The sequence below is a fragment of the Oncorhynchus masou genome, unplaced genomic scaffold (genome assembly GCF_036934945.1).
Source record: "Oncorhynchus masou masou isolate Uvic2021 unplaced genomic scaffold, UVic_Omas_1.1 unplaced_scaffold_2382, whole genome shotgun sequence".
NCBI lineage: Eukaryota > Metazoa > Chordata > Actinopteri > Salmoniformes > Salmonidae > Oncorhynchus > Oncorhynchus masou.
In genome coordinates, this window is record NW_027008840.1 from 280 (window position 1) to 9712 (window position 9433).

Here is a 9433-nt window from a genome sequence, read left to right on the forward strand (position 1 = left end):
ATGTACCCAGAGGCCTTCAGTCTTGACACAGTGCATTCTTCACATCAGCCAGAAGATGGCAGTATTTCACTCATTCAGCTAAATTAATGATTGGCCGACAAAGCTTAAACTAAGCCAGGGGTAGACAACCCTGACTACAGTGCCATTAGTACTGCATGATTTTATCCCAACTAGGCACCACACCATATGTGTGTGAGTATGTGAAGGGGATAGCTCGTCAGTTGCACAACTGAATAAATTCAACCAAAATGTGTCTTCCACATTTAACCCAACCCTTCTGAATGAGAGAGTTGCAGGGGTCATCCTTAATCGACGTCATCGGCGCCCGGGGAGAATGGCAGATCTTTTTACTTTGCTGGCTTGGGGATTTGAACCATAAGCTTTTAGATTACTCTCCCAACTCTCTTAACCGTTAGGTAGGTGTGTGTGTGTGTGTGTGTGTGTGTGTGTGTGTGTGTGTGTGTGTGTGTGTGTGTGTGTGTGTGTGTGTGTGTGTGTGTGTGTGTACTGGGCTAAGGCGTTTGGTTTGAGGGTTATTTGCCTGTTCTCAGCAAGAGAGGAGGGACTGTGAAAATAACCAAAAAAACACTGGTATAACAAGACCCCCTGATCGTTGAACATATGAATGCTGATTCTTATCTTAAAAGTCTATTCATCTCCATCAGACGTTGCCGTTGGACCAATATATTTTCACATCACGGCAAGACTCAAGATCCTAACCTTTGCTGTGATGTATTTCATCCAGGATTGGACTTTGGGTGTGGACTCAAAGATGGTAAGATACTTTACTATTTACAGAGAGGGGTATTACAGTGTTACATTTTCGTATTAGATATGTATTAATTTTTAATTGCTTTACATATACTGTGTACACTATTATAGTATTAGTATTATAGAATCTAATTGTATTGTTGTCAGTTTTGTTTTCATAATTGTGTGTATCTCTTGCTTTGGCAATCTTGTTATTCATGCCATTTAAGCATATTGAATTTGAATAAATGAATTTGATATAAAGAGAGAGAGAGATCATTTAAATTAATTGAAATATATAGAAAAAGTTACTCTCTTTTACACTTTCTGCCTGTATTTTTTCCTCCCAATTCTCTGAAGGATAATTTCCGTCAGCCTGGTCTTGATCCCCCCAAACCTTTAGACATGGCCCTTAAGTGTGTTGACGACAACGGCTGCACTGAACAAATGTACAATAAGGTGCAGAAGGAATATCTGGAACATGAAAACAGCAAGGTAAGGATCTTCAAACAGGTCTGGAAACAGGCAAGCAGGAGGATGTGCAGAAAAAAAGTGCAATTCTGATCATATCAAGTTTGATGGTAAAGTTAACCAAATAATAATTTGGCTTCTTTGCTTTTGTAAAGGATTCTAGGTGTAGCCGGTGTAGAGAGTCAGGCGCAGGACAACAGATATGAGGAATCAATGTATTTTTACTCAAAATGTCAATATACAAAGTAACAAGTACAGGCACACCATGATAGACAGAAAATAAATAAACAATCACTCACAAAAAAACCATGGGGGAACAGAGGGTTAAATAATGAACAAGTAATTGTGGGATTGAAATCAGGTGTGTAAAACAAAGACAAAACAAATAGAAAATGAAAAGTGGATCGGCGGTGGCTAGAAAGCCGCGGAAGTCGTGACAACCTCAAGCTCTTTCAAACCGAATTTGAATATAAATCCTGCTTTATCATAAAGACATTCAGGAGCTTATCTCAAGTCTTACCCAGTGAATGGAAACATGGAGGAGGAGGTGTTGATTCCACCATTTGAGATGTTCAACATTACCGAAACGACAATAGGCCAAAATGTTAATGACTGTAAGTATCTCTACAAACTTGAGAGTGTAGGGCTCCAGAGCAATCTGAATTGTAAAGCTGTATAGGAAAATACAGCAGTCAAACTGTCTGTCTGTCAGTGAAGCTGTCTGTCTTTCAGGCTGCTTGTGCTTGCTTGTTTCCTATGCACTGGGAAAAATATTACATGGAATTCCTGCTACCAACAACTCCATTACAGTTTACATACAGACCCGGGTTCAAATACTATGTGAAACATGTTCAAAAACATTAGCTACATTTAATTTAGATTGCCTGTTGCAATGTAACCAATAGAAGAGTCCCCTAAGAGCAAACACTGCTCACCTGGCACTCCAGGCAGTTTAAAGAACACACTCAAACTATTTGAAAGATTTCAAATCATAGATTTACTGTATTATTTACTGTAACTATATTTACTGTATTATTTACTGTATTGTTTACTGTAGAAGTTACTGTTTCTACAGTTGAAGTGGAAGTATTCATACACCTTAGCCAAATACATTTAAACTCAGTTTTCACAATTCCTGACATTTAATCCTGTCACGCCTTGGTCTTAGTATTTTGTGTTTTAGTTAATTAGTTGGTCAGGCCAGGATGTGACATGGGTTTATGTTATTGTGTTGTGGTATTGGGGTTTTTGTAGGAATTGGGATTGTGGTTGATTAGGGGTGTGTTTAGTTTAGGTTTGGCTGCCTGAGGCGGTTCTCAATCAGAGTCAGGTGATTCTTGTTGTCTCTGATGGGGAACCGTATTTAGGTAGCCTGGGTTTCACTGTGTATTTCGTGGGTGATTGTTCCTGTCTCTGTGTAGTTTCACCAGATAGGCTGTAATTAGATTTCACGTTCCGTTTGTTGTTTTGTATTTTGTAATAGTTATTTTATGTATCGCGATCCTTCATTAAAGATCATGAGTAACCACCACGCTGCATTTCGGTCCGACTCTCTTTTGACAAACGAAGAACGCCGTTACAAATCCTAGTAAAAAATGATCTGTCTTAGGTCAGATACGATCACCACTTTATTTTAAGAATGTGAAATGTCAGAATAATAGTAGAGAGATCTATTTATTTCAGCTTTTAATTATTTCATCACATTCCCAGTAGGTAAAATGTTTACATACACTCAATTAGTGTTTGGTAGCATTGCCTTTAAATTGTTTAACTTGGGTAAGAAATGTTGGATTGCCTTCCACAAGCTTCCCACAAGTTGGGTGAATTTTGGCACATTCCTCCTGACAGAGCTGGTGTAACTGAGTCAGGTTTGTAGTCCTTCTTGCTCTCACACACTTTCTCAGTTCTGCCCACTGTCACACCTTTTTACTTCTCTCTTTGGTAAGGTCGTGGTGTGATTTGGGTGGGCATTCTAGTTTTTCTATTTATTTGTTGGCCGGGTATGGTTCCCAATCAGAGGCAGCTGTCTATCGTTGTCTATCGTTGTCAGGCAATACGCTCGACCTCATCTTTACTAGATGCTGTTCTTCCACTAACCTCATTGCAACTCCCCTCCAAGTCTCCGACCACTACCTTGTATCCTTTTCCCTCTCGCTCTCATCCAACACTTCCCACACTGCCCCTACTCGGATGGTATCGCGCCGTCCCAACCTTCGCTCTCTCTCCCCCGCTACTCTCTCCTCTTCCATCCTATCATCTCTTCCCTCTGCTCATACCTTCTCCAACCTATCTCCTGATTCTGCCTCCTCAACCCTCCTCTCTTCCCTTTCTGCATCCTTTGACTCTCTATGTCCCCTATCCTCCAGGCCGGCTCGGTCCTCCCCTCCCGCTCCGTGGCTCGACGACTCATTGCGAGCTCATAGAACAGAGCTCCGGGCAGCCGAGCGGAAATGGAGGAAAACTCGCCTCCCTGCGGACCTGGCATCCTTTCACTCCCTCCTCTCTACATTTTCCTCCTCTGTCTCTGCTGCTAAAGCCACTTTCTACCACTCTAAATTCCAAGCATCTGCCTCTAACCCTAGGAAGCTCTTAGCCACCTTCTCCTCCCTCCTGAATCCTCCTCCCCCTCCCCCCCCTCCCTCTCTGCAGATGACTTCGTCAACCATTTTGAAAAGAAGGTCGACGACATCCGATCCTCGTTTGCTAAGTCAAACGACACCGCTGGTTCTGCTCACACTGCCCTACCCTGTGCTCTGAACTCTTTCTCCCCTCTCTCTCCAGATGAAATCTTGCTTCTTGTGACGGCCGGCCGCCCAACAACCTGCCCGCTTGACCCTATGCCCTCCTCTCTTCTCCAGACCATTTCCGGAGACCTTCTCTCTTACCTCACCTCGCTCATCAACTCATCCCTGACCGCTGGCTACGTCCCTTCCGTCTTCAAGAGAGCGAGAGTTGGACCCCTTCTGAAAAAACCTACACTCGATCCCTCCGATGTCAACAACTACAGACCAGTATCCCTTCTTTCTTTTCTCTCCAAAACTCTTGAACGTGCCGTCCTTGGCCAGCTCTCCCGCTATCTCTCTCAGAATGACCTTCTTGATCCAAATCAGTCAGGTTTCAAGACTAGTCATTCAACTGAGACTGCTCTTCTCTGTATCACGGAGGCGCTCCGCACTGCTAAAGCTAACTCTCTCTCCTCTGCTCTCATCCTTCTAGACCTATCGGCTGCCTTCGATACTGTGAACCATCAGATCCTCCTCTCCACCCTCTCCGAGTTGGGCATCTCCGGTGCGGCCTACGCTTGGATTGCGTCCTACCTGACAGGTCGCTCCTACCAGGTGGCGTGGCGAGAATCTGTCTCCTCGCCACGCGCTCTCACCACTGGTGTCCCCCAGGGCTCTGTTCTAGGCCCTCTCCTATTCTCGCTATACACCAAGTCACTTGGCTCTGTCATAACCTCACATGGTCTCTCCTATCATTGCTATGCAGACGACACACAATTAATCTTCTCCTTTCCCCCTTCTGATGACCAGGTGGCGAATCGCATCTCTGCATGTCTGGCAGACATATCAGTGTGGATGACGGATCACCACCTCAAGCTGAACCTCGGCAAGACGGAGCTGCTCTTCCTCCCGGGGAAGGACTGCCCGTTCCATGATCTCGCCATCACGGTTGACAACTCCATTGTGTCCTCCTCCCAGAGCGCTAAGAACCTTGGCGTGATCCTGGACAACACCCTGTCGTTCTCAACCAACATCATGGCGGTGGCCCGTTCCTGTAGGTTCATGCTCTACAACATCCGCAGAGTATGACCCTGCCTCACACAGGAAGCGGCGCAGGTCCTAATCCAGGCACTTGTCATCTCCCGTCTGGATTACTGCAACTCGCTGTTGGCTGGGCTCCCTGCCTGTGCCATTAAACCCCTACAACTCATCCAGAACACCGCAGCCCGTCTGGTGTTCAACCTTCCCAAGTTCTCTCACGTCACCCCGCTCCTCTGCTCTCTCCACTGGCTTCCAGTTGAAGCTCGCATCCGCTACAAGACCATGGTGCTTGCCTACGGAGCTGTGAGGGGAACGGCACCGCAGTACCTCCAGGCTCTGATCAGGCCCTACACCCAAACAAGGGCACTGCGTTCATCCACCTCTGGCCTGCTCGCCTCCCCACCACTGAGGAAGTACAGTTCCCGCTCAGCCCAGTCAAAACTGTTCACTGCTCTGGCCCCCCAATGGTGGAACAAACTCCCTCACGACGCCAGGACAGCGGAGTCAATCACCACCTTCCGGAGACACCTGAAACCCCACCTCTTCAAGGAATACCTAGGATAGGATAAGTAATCCTTCTCACCCCCCCTTAAATGATTTAGATGCACTATTGTAAAGTGGCTGTTCCACTGGATGTCAGAAGGTGAATTCACCAATTTGTAAGTCGCTCTGATTGGGGATACTTAGGCAGTCTTTTTTCCACCTTTAGTTTGAGGGATCTTGTTTTTTTTGGTTAGATGCCTGTGTGCACGCCAGTAGCATTTCATTTGTGCTTGATTGTTTTGTGTGGTGTGTTTTATTAAAATATGTGGAACCCTACGCATGCTGTGCCTTGGTCCATTCATTTCAATGATCATGACACCCACAAATTGTATATAAGATTGAGGTCAGGGCTTTATGATGGCCACTCCAATACCTTGACTTTGTGGTCCTTAAGCCATTTTGCCACAACTTTGGAAGTATGCCTGGGGTCATTGTCCATTTGGAAGACCCATTTGCGACCAAGCTTTAACTTCCTGACTGATGTCTTGATGTTGCTTCAATATATCCACATAATTTTACATCCTCCTGCAGCCAAGCACCCCCACAACATGATGCTGCCACCCCCATGCTTCACGGTTGGGATGGTGTTCTTCAGGCTGCAAGCCTCCCCCTATTCCCTCTAAACAAAACAATGGTCATTATGGCCAAACAGTTCTATTTTTGTTTATCAGACCGGAGGACATTTCTCCAAAAAGTATGATATTTGTCCCCATGTGCAGTTGCAAACCATAGTCTGGCTTTTTTATGAGCAGTGGCTTCTTCCTTGCTGAGAGGCCTTTCAGGTTATATCGATATAGGACTTGTTTTACTGTGGATATAGACACATTTGTAACTGTTTCCTCCAGCATCTTCCCAAGGTCCTTTGCTGTTGTTCTGGGTTTTTTAGTTTTTCTTGATTTGCACGTTTCGCACCAAGGTACGTTCATCTGTAGAGGACAGAATGCGTCTCCTTCCTGAGCGGTATGATGGCTGCGTGGTCCCATGGTGTTCATACTTGCGTACTATTGTTTGTACAGTGGTACTTTAAAGCCACTTTAAAGTACCGAATACTTTCGCAAGGCACTGTACATTGGGCTCATTCCTTTGTTCTTTTCTGGACATCAGAGGCTGACTTCTTCTGTCTGGACAGGTGTATTGCCACAAGGCTTGCAGTTCACCTTGATAACGTACTACAAGATAGGGTCATTGCCATACTGCTCTTCACATGAGCCATTGCTGTTGAGTGATTGTAAGTCTACTCTGACCAACACTTCTAGGCTCCCCCTTACATCCTTCCAATACAATACCACAAACCACAGAACTTGTGTCTATTTAAAACACTCCTGATGTAATGGAATGTCATTCCTTGAGCACTACAGATACTGTCATGTCCCTAGTGCTATTTAAATCTTAAAATCTCATAGCATGCATTTGCTCTACTGGTGGCCCATAAGATCTTAGCTGGTATACGCTAGGCTTTAAAGCCTTTGATGATACACTGAATTTAGTGTTTTTATTGTTGGGCTGGAAATATAGCCTGCATCTGTAGCTCTCCAGGACAAGAGATGGTGACCACTGAAGAGAGTGAGCAAGGTAGCTGTAACTGCTGTTGGAAGGAGAAGAGGACCAAAGCGCAGCGTGGTAAGTGTCCATGTTAAATTTATTCAATAGCTGAATATTGAAACCCAAAGTAAACAAAAGAACAACCGAAACAGTCCTGTCTGGTAGAGACACAGAGACAGAAAACAACTACCCACAACTCAAGTGGGAAAAACAGGCTGCCTAAGTATGGTTCTCAATCAGAGACAACGATTGCCAGCTGCCTCTGATTGGGAACCATACCAGGCCAAACACATAGAAATACAAACATAGAACAAAACATAGAATGCCCACCCCAACTCAGGCCCTGACTAACCTAAAATAGAGACATAAAAAAAGGAACTAAGGTCAGGACGTGACATTAAACTAGTAAGGGATAGGCGGGACGCAAATGTCTCAACTGGCCAATTGCCAGGGAAAATGCAGTGCCAGATTTGAATAAAAAACTATAAAATTCAAACTTTCATTAAATCACATATGTAAGATCCTCAATTAAAGCTACACTCGTTGTGAATCCAGCCAACACGTCAGATATTAAAAATGCTTTTCAGCGAAAGCATAAGAAGCTATTATCTGATAGCCTGCACCATCTGCACCAACTGTAAACAAAGAAGTTAGCATAATTCAACCCTGCAGGCGCTACACAAAACGCTGAAATAAAATTTAAAACATGCATTACCTTTGACAAGCTTCTTTTGTTGGCACTCCAATATGTCACATAAACATCACAATTGGTCCTTTTGTTCGATTAATTCCGTCCATATATATCCAAAATGTCCATTTATAAAGCGCATTTGATCCAGAAAAAAACAGCTTACAAAAAACGCAACGTCACTACAAAATATTTCAAAAGTTGCCTATGAACTTTGCCAAAATATTTCAAACTACTTTTATTGCGATCAAGGGCGGGACTTGGCTGCTAAGTACCAGGATTTTGGGTCAGTCTTGTGCTCCCCACACTGAGTGAAGGCTGGTGTGCCTTGTGATGAAGGCTGTGGTGACAGTCTTGAGAAAACCCAGTACCGGCATCCTTGAATTAATTTGTATGTATCTGGGGAGCGGTTTCCCAGACACAGAGATTCTTCAATGAGTTTGTTTTTTAGTCCAGGACTAGTCTTAATGTGTGTCTGGGAAATCACCAATAAATATGTATGGGAAGTTACCCGGTTCCCACTATGGCCAAGCTGTAATGTCAAAACTGTCTGTATCCTAAAACTTTATGAAAACAAATAAATGTGGTCTTGTGGTGTTGTGTCATGAAGTGTTGCAAAGAAGCCATAGATGGGAATATTTAGTAAAATTCTAATATTACATAGTTAAGTAGAACATGTGCCCGCCCCCCTCTTCTGAATTATAATATTACATAGTTAAGTAGAACATGTGCCCGCCTCTCTCTTCTGAATTATAATATTACATAGTTAAGTAGAACATGTGCCCGCCCCCCTCTTCTGAATTATAATATTACTTAGTTAAGTAGAACATGTGCCCGCCTCTCTCTTCTGAATTATAATATTACATGGTCCACTGGTTATAGTTATTAAGATATCATATTATATGACACACTGAACTAACAAAGTTAAATGGTTCAATGAAATTATATGGGAAAACTACCAATTAGTACTGGGGGAATATTTACTGAAATGTGCTTTGTTCAGAATATCAAACAATGGATTACAGCAACTACAAAACATTCGCAAATATTACAAAAATAATTTCCCCACCAAACAAATATTCAAAATCATGTAAAAAATAATAATAAATGTCTTATGTAGATACAAAAAAAGACAACTTAAAAATTATGACCACTTGTCATCATCATTTTCAATATCTCCAATATCTGAATGTTTTGGTATCTTGTGAAGAGCTCTCTTTGTCTACACCCATTCAGCATCATTCACAACCTCTTAAGCTTTAGCCCCACCCATATCGTTTCACTCTCGGAGTGCACACTTCACACTCTGGCCAGTGATTTGTTTACCTCTGGATAACATGAAAACAGCCTAACCAGCTCTGCTGCCAACAATTTCATTACGCTTTTCTGCAGAGGTTTACTGACACTGGCCATATTCAACGGTTGTTGTACACACACAACATAACGTTAGTGAACGAGCCAGCTAAAGTTAGCATGTTAAACAACAATGAACAACGCGCCAACAATGCCTAACATTAGGCTCTAATTAGAAGAGCTAAAAGCTCTAAGAAATGAATAATAACATACGCTAGGGAGCCAGGGAGCCAATGTTAGCTAGCTAGTACACTTTAGCTTAAGACATATAGATAGCTACCTAGCTAGCTAGGTAAACAATGAACCTAGCTAGGTAAACAAC

At 43.3% G+C, this 9433-nt stretch overlaps 1 long non-coding RNA gene across 1 annotated transcript; it reads left to right on the plus strand.

The window, feature by feature from the left end:
* Nucleotides 1-696: 696 nt before the first annotated feature.
* LOC135533433 (uncharacterized) lies at nucleotides 697-4300 on the plus strand. The gene is made up of 3 exons (XR_010454497.1): nucleotides 697-775; nucleotides 1111-1245; nucleotides 4080-4300. It is a non-coding gene; the product is annotated as an uncharacterized LOC135533433 (long non-coding RNA).
* Nucleotides 4301-9433: the final 5133 nt, after the last annotated feature.